Source organism: Anopheles maculipalpis, chromosome 2RL (assembly GCF_943734695.1).
Source record: "Anopheles maculipalpis chromosome 2RL, idAnoMacuDA_375_x, whole genome shotgun sequence".
Lineage (NCBI taxonomy): Eukaryota > Metazoa > Arthropoda > Insecta > Diptera > Culicidae > Anopheles > Anopheles maculipalpis.
The window spans coordinates 59,591,990-59,609,513 of NC_064871.1; positions in this window are offsets into that span (position 1 = coordinate 59,591,990).

Below are 17,524 nucleotides of genomic sequence, written 5' to 3' on the forward strand. Positions count from 1 at the left end.
CCTTTTACGGCAGTGTTGGAATCACCCTCGAGTGCTGTTGCCCAGTCATCGGATCACCCGTGGCACTACAAAAGTACACTTAAAACATAGACAACACAACATTTAACAAAAAAGGAATTGGGGAATACGAATAAGGATTGGAAGGATACTAGGGATGTGGAATCATAGGACAAGACCGTTGTCTCTGGCGAATCGGTAAATGATCCTCATGTAGGGGAGGTCACTGGTAGCCAACACTTCTCTAATTTCTGTACCCGGTCGTCTGCCGATATTCTCGACTGCGCTCATCAAGGAGGGTCTTGCGGTTTCAAATTCCACGCAGGACCACAGAAGGTGATCCACATCGTGGAATCCGTTACCGCAGCCACATACTTTTGTCTGAGCCAGAGTTATACGCTGTAGATGAGCATTCAACGCAAAATGATTCGACATCAGTCGAGACATCATTCGTATGAATGCCCGGTCTACAGAGAGCCCATCGAACCAAGGCCGCAGGGACACTTGCGGAGAGATCGAGAAGAGAAAACGCCCGAGTTCATCCGCCTCCCACATGCTCTGCCAGCGAGACAGGAAAAGTTGCTGTGGAAAACGAAGGAACTCCTGGGCCAAGATAGGTCGGTCGTAAAAAGCGCCTTCTTGGACGCCTGTTTTGGCCAATGAGTCTGCCTTCTCATTGCCGGGAATTCCACAATGAGAAGGGACCCAAATTAGCGAGATCTTATACGCATTTTCGAACATTGAGCCAAGCAGTTCAATGATTTTTATGGTGAGGAAATCCTGACTCTTAACAGCCTTCGGAGATCTCAGAGCTTCAATAGCACTAAGGCTATCAGTGAAGATGAAGTACTGGTCCGAAGGTCTCGCTGCTATCATCGATAGTGCGTAAAATATTGCGGCTAGCTCTGCGGTGTAGACACTACATGGCTGCCTCAATTTGAAAAATGCTTCGGTGGACTCGCTAAAAACACCGAAGCCAGTGCCCTCCTCAGAGGATGATCCATCAGTGTAGTACTGGCTTATTTGGTCTAAATGACCATACTTGTTCATGAAAATACCCGGAACTACCCTCGGGCGAAGATCATTAGGTATGGTCTTAATTTCCTCGTGCAATGAGGAATCTGTTATTAAAATGGAACTGTAGTTCTCAGGAAGGGCAGCACGATTTAATGCCTGTGGAGCGCTAGGATGCACTTGTAGGGCAACAAAATCTTCATAAATCTTGAGGATTTTGCTCTTAGAACCTGTCTCTAGAAGCGCTTTAAAATTTTCTATTATCAAGGGATTTGATACTGAACAACGGACTAGAAGGCGAAGCGACAGCATTTCAAAACGTAGTTTGAGCGGCATCACTCCGGTCATCACTTCTAGGGACATGTTGTGTGTGGATTTCATGCTCCCTAGTGCGAGTCTAAGACAGCGGTACTGTAGCCTTTCAAGCTTGAGTATCAACGTGTTGGATGCCCAATGGAAGCATATGCTTCCATATTCCAATACGGATAGTACCGTTGTCTTATACAGTCTCAGGACGTCTGATGGATGTGCGCCCCACCAGAATCCTGTGACTGTCCTTAGAAAGTTGATTCTTTTACTGCATTTTTGCACCAGACGGGTGAAGTGAGTACTCCAGTTTAGCCTAGAATTGAACCATACACCAAGGTATCGAAAATTGTCGGTAATTGATATCTTTTCACCATACAGAAAGATATCAATTTTCGGGTCATATAGCCTTTTCTCCCTGTTTTTTCCCGTATCGCTAAAAGGAGAAAAGACTACCATCTCAGTTTTCGTAGCAGAGAACTTGATACCAAGGTTTTCAGACCACTCGGAAAGATTGTCCAGAGTGGTTTGTAAAGCCAGTTGTATTTCGTCGGCGTCTCTGCTTGCAACAGATATAACGCCGTCGTCTGCCAATTGTCTAAGACTGCAGTTTGGCGCTAGACAAGAGTCTATCTCACTAACATAAAAGTTATACAACAGGGGGCTCAAGCAGGACCCTTGTGCTAGTCCATGGAAACTGGTCCGTTTTAACTGCACGTGACCATTGTTGAAATTCATAGCTTTTTCCGACAAAAGGTTGAATAACAAGTTATTCAACTTTGGTCCCAGGCCCGCATTTTCTAACTTTTGACTCAGTTTGTATGGAGAAACTGAGTCAAATGCCCCCTGTATGTCAAGGAAGATAGACCCCATGTTCTGCTTGCGTGCACGGGCAAGCTCTTTTTCAGTCACCAAAAGCGCTAAACAGTCATTAGTACCCCTGGCTTTACGAAAACCAAACTGAGTACTTGAGAGAAGGTTGTTGGTTTCCAACCATTCTTCTAACCGTAAAAGAATCATCCTTTCAAGGAGTTTCCTCAGACACGAAAGTAATGATATCGGCCGATATGAATCGTGTCTTGATGGCGGTTTGCCAGGCTTCAAAATAGTGACTACTTTCACTTCCCTCCATTCTTGCGGGACGCTGTTGAACTCCAACATATCGTTGAAGATTCTTAACAAACGTTTCTTGCCCATGTCGGGAAGATTTTGCAGCAGTTTGCTGTTGATCTGATCCAGGCCTGGGGAAGAATTTTTGCTTGAAAGGAGGGCAAGCGATAGTTCAACCATAGTGAACGGTGAGTCCATGATAGGGTCACTGCCAGGCGCATTTTGATGAAAATTCTGCGCAGGAACGAAATCGGGGCAGAGCTTGTGGGCAAATTCATTTAGCCACTCGCCAGAAAAGCTTTCGCTCTCGTTGATGTTGTTACTGTTTCGCATCCTTCTAGCCATCCTCCAAAGCGAATTAAGTGAAGCGGAAGGGTCTAGGTTATTGACGTATCTACGCCAATAGCCCTTTTTCTTCGCCTTCAACAGGTTTTTGCACGATCTCTCCAGTCCTTTATATTTTTCATATAAAGACCTTGAGCCCGTGTCCCGGAATGCTTTAAACGCCTCCCGCTTCTTGTTAAAAGCCGCTTGGCAATCCTTGTCCCACCAAGGAGTGGGAGGTTTTTTGAATGTCCTTGCTTGGTGGGAGCGCCTTGTTTGGGCTTCAAGAGCGCACTTGTTTATAATGGAAACAAGTTTTTCGTACTCCTGAGCTGGAGACAAATCTTCCAAGTCAAGAGAAAGCGAAGCGGCTACTAATTCACCGTATCTCGTCCAGTCGATGTTCCTCGTTAAGTCACATTTAACGGGGATTCCACCTTCTGGACATCCTCCCTTGATGTAGGAAATTTCTATCGGCAAGTGGTCACTACCGATAGGGTCCTGGATCACCTTCCAACTAAAATCCAGGGCCATCGCTGATGGACATAGAGACAAGTCCAGTGCACTCGCCCTACTCTTCGGTGTGTGCATCCTAGTTGCCTCTCCTGAGTTGAGGATTGAAAACCCGAATCTGTCGCAGATGTCTCGGATAATTGGAGCGCGAATGTCATCCTTATCGCAGCCCCAGTCGATTCCATGGGAGTTGAAATCTCCCAGGATCAAAAGTGGTCCAGGCAAGACCGCTGCTAAATTTCCAAGATCCTCTTTGAACTTTTCAATGTTTTCTTTTTCATTGCTGGCTATTGGGGGGATATAAATGGATGCAATTGTCACGTGAAGATCGCCAATTTTTGCCTTTACTGCGACAGTTTCGATAATTTCTTGCCTAGGGGTAGGTATTCTGCTGAAAGCGTGACTCTTTCGAACACCAATCAGTACTCCCCCACCCCTTGTAATGCGATCTTCACGGATTATATTATATCCTGGGAAGGTAAGATTTATGTCTTCCGATAGCCAAGTTTCACAGAGGGCGAACACATCGCAGTTGTGCTCGCCCACTAATGCTTTAAAGGAGTCTAGCTTGCCAAGCAAACTCCTACAGTTCCACTGTAAGATGGTGGCCCTTGGAGGAATTAATCGTCCAATCGGACCATCATGCTTAAGCATGGCCATTGGGCCAGCCACTGTTTGATCATCCCCTTCAGGAAAGGAAGGGCCCAAGTAGCGATCATGTGCAGGTGCTGCGGGAGGTTGAGGGTCATGAGGAGGGACTCTAGGATCTCGGAAAGGGACGGGGTAGGGGTTTTCGGGCAACCCCCGATTGGAAAAGCCAAGCTTTCCAGAGGGGCTTCGGTCCGGGGGGGATCGCTTTTTCTTGGGCTCCTTCCTGGCAGTTTGGGGAGCGGGAATGGGTTGTTCAGCATCTCGTTTCTGGACTGGGGTGGAAGCTTTAGCTTTGGCGAGACGCTGTTGTGCCAAGGATTTAGTTTTTGTCCTTAGGACTTTCCTTTGTACCTTTTTATAAGGTACTCTCTTCACTGGTCTCAATGGCACCTGTTCGAGTGCAGTCGGGCTGGACGTGTCATTTGCATCTGTACCCAAAACAGCAAAAGGGTTTGATGCGTTTGCTCCCTTTAGAGCATCGCTGTACGATCCGCGTGCCCTCTCGGAAATTGTTTTCGTCTGCTCCTTTTGGAGTTTTCGGTACACGGGGCACAAAGCTACCTCATGCCACTCATCCCGACAATGCGAGCATTTCTGGGAAGGGGCTTTGCACTCCTCGGTGGCGTGTGCCCCTCTGCATTTTCCACAGGAAGTTTTGCGAGTGCAAAACGCATCGGCATGCCCAATCCGACTGCACTTTGAACAGGTGGCCACCCTTGGTACGTACGGCCGGTCAATGGGTATCCGGAGGCCTTCTAGAATGAGGGCCTGCGGGAGTACCGTACCCTCAAACGTAACCCTGATTGAGGAAGTCGGAATGTATTTTTTTTCTTGCTTGCTTGAAGCATCAAGCTTGAAGAGCTTTTTTGCTTCAAGCACTTTTATCTTGGGCGAGTTTGGGGTTTGAAAAACCCCAAAGCCCAATTGCACCACTTCCTCCTTGGTGGATGTTGTGCGTTTTGATGGTCCAGGACTATTGTTGTGTCTATGTGATGATGGAGGTTCATTATATCCGAATTCCGGTGGTGTTGTGGCCGTTCTATTGTTGATCTTTACGATATGGTCTGGACTGCAACGAACAAATAGACATCGTTAAGACAGCACGAACATTTATTTGTCTGCGTACAGTGCTCTCCAGTGCATTCCAGCAATGACATTCCAAGCTCAATCCAGTCAACGTCCAATCAAAGGATGATCGACAAGCTCTATCCCGCAGCAGCGAAAGCGACTTCACTACTCCCGAGACTGAGCCCGCCAAACACCCCGAACCCGACGCCTACACTGTCAAACTCAATGTGCCAAAACTGGACTGGAGTGGAGAACACTGCACTTTCAACAACGCCTGCCTCCCTTTTACGGCAGTGTTGGAATCACCCTCGAGTGCTGTTGCCCAGTCATCGGATCACCCGTGGCACTACAAAAGTACACTTAAAACATAGACAACACAACATTTAACAAAAAAGGAATTGGGGAATACGAATAAGGATTGGAAGGATACTAGGGATGTGGAATCATAGGACAAGACCGTTGTCTCTGGCGAATCGGTAAATGATCCTCATGTAGGGGAGGTCACTGGTAGCCAACACTTCTCTAATTTCTGTACCCGGTCGTCTGCCGATATTCTCGACTGCGCTCATCAAGGAGGGTCTTGCGGTTTCAAATTCCACGCAGGACCACAGAAGGTGATCCACATCGTGGAATCCGTTACCGCAGCCACATACTTTTGTCTGAGCCAGAGTTATACGCTGTAGATGAGCATTCAACGCAAAATGATTCGACATCAGTCGAGACATCATTCGTATGAATGCCCGGTCTACAGAGAGCCCATCGAACCAAGGCCGCAGGGACACTTGCGGAGAGATCGAGAAGAGAAAACGCCCGAGTTCATCCGCCTCCCACATGCTCTGCCAGCGAGACAGGAAAAGTTGCTGTGGAAAACGAAGGAACTCCTGGGCCAAGATAGGTCGGTCGTAAAAAGCGCCTTCTTGGACGCCTGTTTTGGCCAATGAGTCTGCCTTCTCATTGCCGGGAATTCCACAATGAGAAGGGACCCAAATTAGCGAGATCTTATACGCATTTTCGAACATTGAGCCAAGCAGTTCAATGATTTTTATGGTGAGGAAATCCTGACTCTTAACAGCCTTCGGAGATCTCAGAGCTTCAATAGCACTAAGGCTATCAGTGAAGATGAAGTACTGGTCCGAAGGTCTCGCTGCTATCATCGATAGTGCGTAAAATATTGCGGCTAGCTCTGCGGTGTAGACACTACATGGCTGCCTCAATTTGAAAAATGCTTCGGTGGACTCGCTAAAAACACCGAAGCCAGTGCCCTCCTCAGAGGATGATCCATCAGTGTAGTACTGGCTTATTTGGTCTAAATGACCATACTTGTTCATGAAAATACCCGGAACTACCCTCGGGCGAAGATCATTAGGTATGGTCTTAATTTCCTCGTGCAATGAGGAATCTGTTATTAAAATGGAACTGTAGTTCTCAGGAAGGGCAGCACGATTTAATGCCTGTGGAGCGCTAGGATGCACTTGTAGGGCAACAAAATCTTCATAAATCTTGAGGATTTTGCTCTTAGAACCTGTCTCTAGAAGCGCTTTAAAATTTTCTATTATCAAGGGATTTGATACTGAACAACGGACTAGAAGGCGAAGCGACAGCATTTCAAAACGTAGTTTGAGCGGCATCACTCCGGTCATCACTTCTAGGGACATGTTGTGTGTGGATTTCATGCTCCCTAGTGCGAGTCTAAGACAGCGGTACTGTAGCCTTTCAAGCTTGAGTATCAACGTGTTGGATGCCCAATGGAAGCATATGCTTCCATATTCCAATACGGATAGTACCGTTGTCTTATACAGTCTCAGGACGTCTGATGGATGTGCGCCCCACCAGAATCCTGTGACTGTCCTTAGAAAGTTGATTCTTTTACTGCATTTTTGCACCAGACGGGTGAAGTGAGTACTCCAGTTTAGCCTAGAATTGAACCATACACCAAGGTATCGAAAATTGTCGGTAATTGATATCTTTTCACCATACAGAAAGATATCAATTTTCGGGTCATATAGCCTTTTCTCCCTGTTTTTTCCCGTATCGCTAAAAGGAGAAAAGACTACCATCTCAGTTTTCGTAGCAGAGAACTTGATACCAAGGTTTTCAGACCACTCGGAAAGATTGTCCAGAGTGGTTTGTAAAGCCAGTTGTATTTCGTCGGCGTCTCTGCTTGCAACAGATATAACGCCGTCGTCTGCCAATTGTCTAAGACTGCAGTTTGGCGCTAGACAAGAGTCTATCTCACTAACATAAAAGTTATACAACAGGGGGCTCAAGCAGGACCCTTGTGCTAGTCCATGGAAACTGGTCCGTTTTAACTGCACGTGACCATTGTTGAAATTCATAGCTTTTTCCGACAAAAGGTTGAATAACAAGTTATTCAACTTTGGTCCCAGGCCCGCATTTTCTAACTTTTGACTCAGTTTGTATGGAGAAACTGAGTCAAATGCCCCCTGTATGTCAAGGAAGATAGACCCCATGTTCTGCTTGCGTGCACGGGCAAGCTCTTTTTCAGTCACCAAAAGCGCTAAACAGTCATTAGTACCCCTGGCTTTACGAAAACCAAACTGAGTACTTGAGAGAAGGTTGTTGGTTTCCAACCATTCTTCTAACCGTAAAAGAATCATCCTTTCAAGGAGTTTCCTCAGACACGAAAGTAATGATATCGGCCGATATGAATCGTGTCTTGATGGCGGTTTGCCAGGCTTCAAAATAGTGACTACTTTCACTTCCCTCCATTCTTGCGGGACGCTGTTGAACTCCAACATATCGTTGAAGATTCTTAACAAACGTTTCTTGCCCATGTCGGGAAGATTTTGCAGCAGTTTGCTGTTGATCTGATCCAGGCCTGGGGAAGAATTTTTGCTTGAAAGGAGGGCAAGCGATAGTTCAACCATAGTGAACGGTGAGTCCATGATAGGGTCACTGCCAGGCGCATTTTGATGAAAATTCTGCGCAGGAACGAAATCGGGGCAGAGCTTGTGGGCAAATTCATTTAGCCACTCGCCAGAAAAGCTTTCGCTCTCGTTGATGTTGTTACTGTTTCGCATCCTTCTAGCCATCCTCCAAAGCGAATTAAGTGAAGCGGAAGGGTCTAGGTTATTGACGTATCTACGCCAATAGCCCTTTTTCTTCGCCTTCAACAGGTTTTTGCACGATCTCTCCAGTCCTTTATATTTTTCATATAAAGACCTTGAGCCCGTGTCCCGGAATGCTTTAAACGCCTCCCGCTTCTTGTTAAAAGCCGCTTGGCAATCCTTGTCCCACCAAGGAGTGGGAGGTTTTTTGAATGTCCTTGCTTGGTGGGAGCGCCTTGTTTGGGCTTCAAGAGCGCACTTGTTTATAATGGAAACAAGTTTTTCGTACTCCTGAGCTGGAGACAAATCTTCCAAGTCAAGAGAAAGCGAAGCGGCTACTAATTCACCGTATCTCGTCCAGTCGATGTTCCTCGTTAAGTCACATTTAACGGGGATTCCACCTTCTGGACATCCTCCCTTGATGTAGGAAATTTCTATCGGCAAGTGGTCACTACCGATAGGGTCCTGGATCACCTTCCAACTAAAATCCAGGGCCATCGCTGATGGACATAGAGACAAGTCCAGTGCACTCGCCCTACTCTTCGGTGTGTGCATCCTAGTTGCCTCTCCTGAGTTGAGGATTGAAAACCCGAATCTGTCGCAGATGTCTCGGATAATTGGAGCGCGAATGTCATCCTTATCGCAGCCCCAGTCGATTCCATGGGAGTTGAAATCTCCCAGGATCAAAAGTGGTCCAGGCAAGACCGCTGCTAAATTTCCAAGATCCTCTTTGAACTTTTCAATGTTTTCTTTTTCATTGTTGGCTATCGGGGGGATATAAATGGATGCAATTGTCACGTGAAGATCGCCAATTTTTGCCTTTACTGCGACAGTTTCGATAATTTCTTGCCTAGGGGTAGGTATTCTGCTGAAAGCGTGACTCTTTCGAACACCAATCAGTACTCCCCCACCCCTTGTAATGCGATCTTCACGGATTATATTATATCCTGGGAAGGTAAGATTTATGTCTTCCGATAGCCAAGTTTCACAGAGGGCGAACACATCGCAGTTGTGCTCGCCCACTAATGCTTTAAAGGAGTCTAGCTTGCCAAGCAAACTCCTACAGTTCCACTGTAAGATGGTGGCCCTTGGAGGAATTAATCGTCCAATCGGACCATCATGCTTAAGCATGGCCATTGGGCCAGCCACTGTTTGATCATCCCCTTCAGGAAAGGAAGGGCCCAAGTAGCGATCATGTGCAGGTGCTGCGGGAGGTTGAGGGTCATGAGGAGGGACTCTAGGATCTCGGAAAGGGACGGGGTAGGGGTTTTCGGGCAACCCCCGATTGGAAAAGCCAAGCTTTCCAGAGGGGCTTCGGTCCGGGGGGGATCGCTTTTTCTTGGGCTCCTTCCTGGCAGTTTGGGGAGCGGGAATGGGTTGTTCAGCATCTCGTTTCTGGACTGGGGTGGAAGCTTTAGCTTTGGCGAGACGCTGTTGTGCCAAGGATTTAGTTTTTGTCCTTAGGACTTTCCTTTGTACCTTTTTATAAGGTACTCTCTTCACTGGTCTCAATGGCACCTGTTCGAGTGCAGTCGGGCTGGACGTGTCATTTGCATCTGTACCCAAAACAGCAAAAGGGTTTGATGCGTTTGCTCCCTTTAGAGCATCGCTGTACGATCCGCGTGCCCTCTCGGAAATTGTTTTCGTCTGCTCCTTTTGGAGTTTTCGGTACACGGGGCACAAAGCTACCTCATGCCACTCATCCCGACAATGCGAGCATTTCTGGGAAGGGGCTTTGCACTCCTCGGTGGCGTGTGCCCCTCTGCATTTTCCACAGGAAGTTTTGCGAGTGCAAAACGCATCGGCATGCCCAATCCGACTGCACTTTGAACAGGTGGCCACCCTTGGTACGTACGGCCGGTCAATGGGTATCCGGAGGCCTTCTAGAATGAGGGCCTGCGGGAGTACCGTACCCTCAAACGTAACCCTGATTGAGGAAGTCGGAATGTATTTTTTTTCTTGCTTGCTTGAAGCATCAAGCTTGAAGAGCTTTTTTGCTTCAAGCACTTTTATCTTGGGCGAGTTTGGGGTTTGAAAAACCCCAAAGCCCAATTGCACCACTTCCTCCTCAGGGTAATCGAAATCCTCGATTACGCCGGAAACCTCAACCAAACTACCGGGAATATAAACACGATAGTGCTCCGTATATTCTGGGTCAGCCGCAATGACGTTGGCTTGAGCCCGGTCCTTTGCGGTAACCCTGATCTTGTTTGGGCGCATCCGAAAAACATCGGCAACGCCCGGGTACTTTTTAAATAACGATGCCGCGATCGTCCTTACATCGAGTTGTTTAACTCGCGGCATAAAATACACTATTGGCTTACCCTCCCACGACGGCGGGTAAGCACGCGCTCGGTGTTCTGATAGCGGCTCGTTAGTTGCTACCAGCGGGGCACTCTTTGTTAGCGGGGCACTTTTTGTCACCTGGGCACTCTTTGCCAAAGTGACACTAGACATTTCTAAATATTCTGAGATTTTTTCAAATTCAGAGACTCCTGAGAATTCTGAGATTTTTGAAATATCTAAGATTTCTGAGATTCCTGAGATTTTTCAAAAATTGAAAGATTTCTGAGATTCCTTAGAATTCTGATATTTTTGAAATTTCTGAGATTTCTGAGATTTCTGAGATTTTTTATATTTCTGAGATTTCTGAAAATTCTGGGATTAATGACATTTGTAAAAGTTCTGAGATTTCTGAGAATTCTGCGATTTTTGAAATTTTTGAGATTATGGAAATTTCCTAGAATTCTGAAATTTCTGAGATTTCTGAGATTTTTGAAAATTCTGAGATTTCTGAAATTTCTGAGAATCTTGAAAATTCTCAGATATCTGAGAATTCTGAAATTTCTGAAATTTCTGAGATTTCAGAAGATTCAGAGATTAAGAAAGTTTCTGAGAATTCTGAACCTTCTTTAATTTCTGATATTTCTGCGATTTTTGATATTTCTGAGATTTCTGAAATTTTTGAGGTATGTAAATGTTGGAATTAGAATAATTATTTTCGAACATAAATTTGAATTGCATAAAACAAAGCGTTAGGAAACTAAGATTAGGTTATAAACTACTCGACGTTAGAAACTGCTCGATCTACACGAATTATGAACTGCATGAAATATTATATACAAAAAAGGACAAACGAATATACAGTTGCAAACCGACCAGCGATAAAGGTGTACACTTTCCTATTCAAATTTCCTCCAAATATCACAGCCAGCCCCTTTTCGTGAATATATTTCACATTTTTGGTCCTTCGAACCGGATCGTGATATACGGAGAAGAAATAAGTTTCATTCTGCATCAAGAGTGGAATTCGGTATTCGTCGTCAAGTGTGCAAGTCATTCCGTGACAATTCCCGCCATCGCATATCGCCCCGCATCAAGGGCAACGGTCGGTTACACGCCATCATTTTGAATTTCGCGCCATCGCTTTGTTCGTTATTTTCGTGTGATATCGCAGTATTTTCTTTGTGCAATGGATAAGAAAATTAAAGCAGTGCAACTGAAAAAGAGGATCGCCCTGGAGAACATAAAATCGCTGGAACGGTTCCAGGCGAAATATTCGAGTGATGATGCCAAGCAGATTCCGGAGGTGTTAGAAGATCTGGCGAAACATAAGGAAGAGTTTTTCACCGCAGTTTCGAAACTGGAAGAGCTTGAAGATAAAGACGAAGCGGTCGAAGCCAGCATAATGGAACGGATCGACATTGAAGAACGCTGTCGCAAGCTAAAATCATTTCTACGGGAAAGACAGCCAAAGGAAGAAGGTTCGCTCAACGATACAACGGGCTTGGCTTCCTCAACGCTTGCATTCGGTCGACCCCACGCGCCAAATTTACGTTTGCCCAAAATCGAACTTCCAACATTTGACGGAGATCACACAAAATGGCTTTCTTTCCGAGATCGCTTCATCGCAATGATCGACGCTTCAGCCGAGCTTCCATCTATCGCGAAGCTACAATACTTACTGTCATCGTTGAAGGGGGACGCGGCGGTACCCTTCGAGCATACACCTTTAACGGCGGACAACTATTCGGTTACCTGGGCGGCGCTTCTTAAACGGTACGACAATTCTCGTCTTTTGATTCGCGAATACTATCGCAAATTGCACTACCTTCCGGGAGTGCAATTGGTGTGCGTTGACAAGCTCACGCACCTGGTGGATGAATTCACCCGCTTCGTCAACGGGTTGAAAAAGCTGAACGAACCGGTTGACTCGTGGGACACACCCCTCTCAAACATGCTGCTGATGAAGTTGGATCGAGAGACATTGTTGGCTTGGGAGAAACATTCCGTGCACTTCACGACGGACAAATATAAGGATGTGATCGACTTCGTGCAAGATCGTATCCAAATCTTGAAATCGACCAACAACTTCGTGAAGGATCAAGCAGCTAGTGGTATCAAGGTGGCCGGTCTCATTCGTCAACCAGGGCAACGGAGATTCATCGCGAATGCAGCTACATCTCGCTCGGCTCCTGCTGCATCGACTGCGCACACCCAACAGCCAAAGTGTCCATTGGAGTGTTCCGAAGACCACACACTGCGCAACTGTCCAGTGTTCATCGCCAAGGAGGTCCAACAGCGACGGGACGTCGTCGCATCGAAGCGGCTGTGCTGGAACTGTTTGAGCAGCAATCATCAGGTTAGAGCGTGCAAGTCGGATTATTCGTGTCGCACGTGTCGTGAGCGTCATCACACACTTCTACATCATTCACCACCCTATGCTCCACCCGCAACGGTAACATTGTCAGCTCAGTCGAATGAAGACAATGTGTTTCTGGCGACGGCAAACATCCAGATCAAGGATGACTACGGGAACACCCATGAAGCAAGGGCGTTGTTGGATTCGGGATCCATGTCGAATTTCATCGCTGAGGAGTTCGCACGGAAACTGCTGACGAGTCGCAAAAGGGTCAACGTCGCTGTATCGGGCATCGGCAATGCAGTACAGCAGATCAAGGGTTCCATCGTCGCTACCGTTCAGTCCAAGACACAACCCTTCGCAACGGAGATGACTTTCTTGGTTCTGGACACGCCATCCGCAAACATCCCTACATCACCAACGGACGTCTCTTCATGGAAAATGCCGGACGTGGCATTGGCGGACAGCACCTTTAACAGTCCGGGGCAAATCGACATCGTCATCGGAGGCGATACGTTCTGGGAGCTCCACACCGGTCGCAAGTGCTCTATCGGTAGAGGCAAACCGTGGCTGGTCGAAACCCACTTTGGTTGGGTTGTCACCGGCAACACTCATCATTCGTCAGTCGGTCCGCGGCTGTGCCATCTATCTGCATACGACACCCCACTGGAGGAGACCATGCAGCGGTTCTGGGAGAGTGAAACCATAGCCGAGGATCCTGTGCTATCGGTTGAGGAGAATGCTTGCGAGAAGCATTTCGCAGCAACAACTGTTCGCAACTCAAGTGGAAGGTATGTCGTTAGTTTGCCATTTAACTCCAACCCTAATATCGTTTTAGGAGAGTCGAAGGAAATAGCCGATCGCAGACTGCGTTCTATCGAACGGCGGTTGAACACCAATGCTAAAATTAAGGAAGAGTATGTGAAATTTATGAAAGAATATGAGCATTTGGGGCATATGAAGCGGCTTACCAGTCCTGCAAACGATTCGGTAGAGCATTACTACCTCCCACATCACGCTGTCGTTAAAGAGTCAAGCACAACCACGAAGGTGCGTGTCGTGTTCGATGCATCCTGTAAGACTTCGAGTGGTTACTCATTGAACGATAAACTCTTAGTGGGACCAGTCGTTCAAGAAGATCTTTTATCGATTATCCTTCGGTTTCGTTCTCGTGCCATTGCTCTCACTGCAGACGTAGAGAAGATGTATCGGCAAATTTTACATAGCCCTCATGATCGTAACTATCTACGCATCCAGTACAGAGAACATCCTGCAGATCCTATATCGACCTTTGAGCTACAGACGGTTACGTACGGCACAGCCTCTGCTCCATTTTTGGCAACCAGGACCCTCAAACAGATTGCTCTTGACCACAAGGAAGAGTATCCTTTGGCAATGAACGCGGTCATGAACGATTTTTACGTAGATGATTTGCTAACGGGTACCGATGATTTGTCCGAAGCAATCGTTATACAAAGGCAAATCTCAGACATGCTAAATTCAGCTGGTTTCACGCTGAAGAAATGGGCATCGAACCGCTCCGAAGCATTGAAGAACGTTCCTTCAGAAGATGTGGCGGTACAACTCTCGCACGAGTGGAAGAGCTCGAAACAAGTATCCACACTAGGCATCGTTTGGGAACCGGCAACTGATACACTACGGTTTCGTATTGAGATACCACCTACAACACCCAGCATGACGAAAAGGTTAATTTTGTCATATATCGCCAAGATATTTGATCCCCTCGGGCTACTGGGCCCAACGATCATCATCGCAAAGATGTTCATGCAGCAACTATGGGCTCTCAAGATTCATGGAAAGGCATATGACTGGGACAGCGAGCTACCATCGCACTTACAGCATGAATGGTCGAAATTTCACTCTACATTATCTTCACTACGCAATTTGACAGTCCCACGGTACATATCGCGATGCACGGCAACAAGTCTGCAAATTCATATCTTTGCTGACGCATCACAACTAGCATATGGTGCTTGTTGCTACATTCGGGCTGAAAGCATGGAAGGAGTCACCGTGCAGCTGCTAACAGCCAAGTCAAAGGTCGTTGCGTTATCCAATTCACATTCCATAGCTCGATTGGAATTATGTGCAGCACGACTAGCCACACTTCTTTACGAGAAAGTCCAGCAATCACTGAAAATTTCTGCTACCACCATCTGTTGGACCGATTCCATGACTGTCCTTCACTGGCTGAATTCAGCACCAAATCGATGGAAGCCCTTCGTTGCAAACAGGGTTGCAAAAATTCAGCACACGGCTGGAATACAATGCTGGAAGCATGTTCCAGGCTCGGACAATCCAGCAGACGACATTTCGCGAGGTTTAACGCCGGAAAAGTTGCTAGTGTGTGAGCGCTGGTGGCACGGGCCACATTGGTTAGCACGCAACTCGGAAGAATGGCCACAGAACACACCATCACCAAGCGAAGATGAGAGCGCAGAAGAAGAAAAACTATCGTCACGGGTTGCAAGCACAGCATTAATCTGCGAATTTCGAAACAGTTTGTTCTCACGATTTTCGATCTACCACAAACTGCAAAGAGTTGTTGCACATTGTTTGCGCTTTATACAAAACGCAAAGCGCCGCGTAGGAAACAAGGTCCATGCTAAGGATATCCCACCGCTCACTGTAGACGAACTCAAGGCGGCAGAACTCAAGTTGTGTTATCTTTCGCAACAAGACACCTTTTCCGAGGAGATACAACACCTGCAGAAGGGCAAAGAGATTCCGAAGAACTCCAAACTGAAATGGATTTCCCCTTTCATAGATACGCAAGGTATTCTGCGCATTGGTGGCCGGCTCAGTAACGCACATCTGTCGGAATCAGAAAAACACCCGGTAATATTATCATCGAAACATCCACTGTCCGCACTACTAGCTGTTTCGATACACTTGAGTAAGCTGCATGCTGCACCACAACTGCTTTTAACAACACTACGCCAAAGCTTTTGGATAATTGGCGGTCGCAATTTATGCAAGTCTGTGTACCACAGTTGCCACGCATGTTTTAAGGCCAAACCCACACTTATTAAGCAAAGTATCGCCGATTTGCCAACATCACGAGTCACACCAACAAGACCATTCTCAGTATGCGGAGTAGACTATTGCGGACCAATCTATATAAAACAAACCATACGCAACAGAAGTCCGATTAAAGCATACATCGCCATATTTGTATGTTTTTCAACAAGAGCGGTACATATCGAACTGGTTGGCGATTTAACATCAATAGCATTTATCAATGCACTTCGTCGTTTGATTGCACGTCGTGGTCAAATCAGTGAACTGCATTCCGACAATGCAACCACCTTTAAGGGAGCGGCACATGAGCTGAATCGCGTCTACAAGATGCTAAAGAGCGACGAACACGATCGAGCTGCTATATTTGATTGGTGCGCGATGAATCATATGAAGTGGAAGTTTATCCCACCAAGAGCACCACATTTTGGAGGTTTATGGGAGGCGGCGGTGAAGGCAGCTAAAAAGCATATAGTCAGAACAATAGGAACAACAAGCATCACACAGGAGAGCATGCTTACCCTACTTGCCCAGGTAGAGCAATGTTTGAATTCGCGACCAATTACACCTCTATCCGATGAGCCGTCGGACTTGGAACCATTGACACCGGGACACTTCCTCGTCGGTGGCAATCTGCAAGCGGTACCAATCATCGATTACACCGAGACACCGAGCAACTATTTGAGGGAATACCAGTTGGTACAAAAACATCTGCAAACCATTTGGGCTCGATGGTATCCGGAGTACCTGCAGCAGTTACAAGCTCGAGCCAAATATTGCAACGGGAAATCAGCGGTTCTGAAAGAAAATACACTGGTGATTATTAAGGAAGACAATGTACATCCTACCTCGTGGCCGATGGGGCGCATCGTTGCAGTACACCCTGGAAAGGACGATGTTATTCGCGTCGTTACACTGCGCACTGCTTCAGGGAAGCAAATCGTCCGCGCAGCTAATCGTCTGGCAGTTTTGCCTAATCCGGACGTAATTGGCAACTTAGAACAGAAGGAAACCACTGGCACTGAGTAACGCGCAGCTGCAAGCCACGCGACATTGTTTACATTTCGCACTCATGGCAGAACAAGATACACGCAACACACATTCACACATCTACACACACGAGCAGTATGATAGGAGATAAGCGTCAGGTTCAAGAGTCGAACTGTTTTTGAATTCTTTTTTGAACTCATTTTTGGATTTATATTTTGCATGAAATTTAAAGAAGTTCTTCTTTGGTGGCCGGGAATGTTGGAATTAGAATAATTATTTTCGAACATAAATTTGAATTGCATAAAACAAAGCGTTAGGAAACTAAGATTAGGTTATAAACTACTCGACGTTAGAAACTGCTCGATCTACACGAATTATGAACTGCATGAAATATTATATACAAAAAAGGACAAACGAATATACAGTTGCAAACCGACCAGCGATAAAGGTGTACACTTTCCTATTCAAATTTCCTCCAAATATCACAGCCAGCCCCTTTTCGTGAATATATTTCACAGTAAATTTTCTTAGATTTCCAAAATTTCTAAGAATGCTAAGATTTTTGGATTTTTTTGAAATTTCTGGTATTTCTGAGGTTTCTGAGATTTCTGAGTTTTTTTAAATTCTGAGAGTTCTAAGAATTCTTAGATTTCTGAGATTTCTGAGATATCTTAAAATTCTGAGAATTTTTAAAATTCTGATATTTCTCAGAATTTTGAGATTTTTAAATATTCTGAGTTTTCTGAGATTTCTGAGATTTCTGAGAGTCCTGATATTTCTGATAATTCTGAGATTTTTTAAA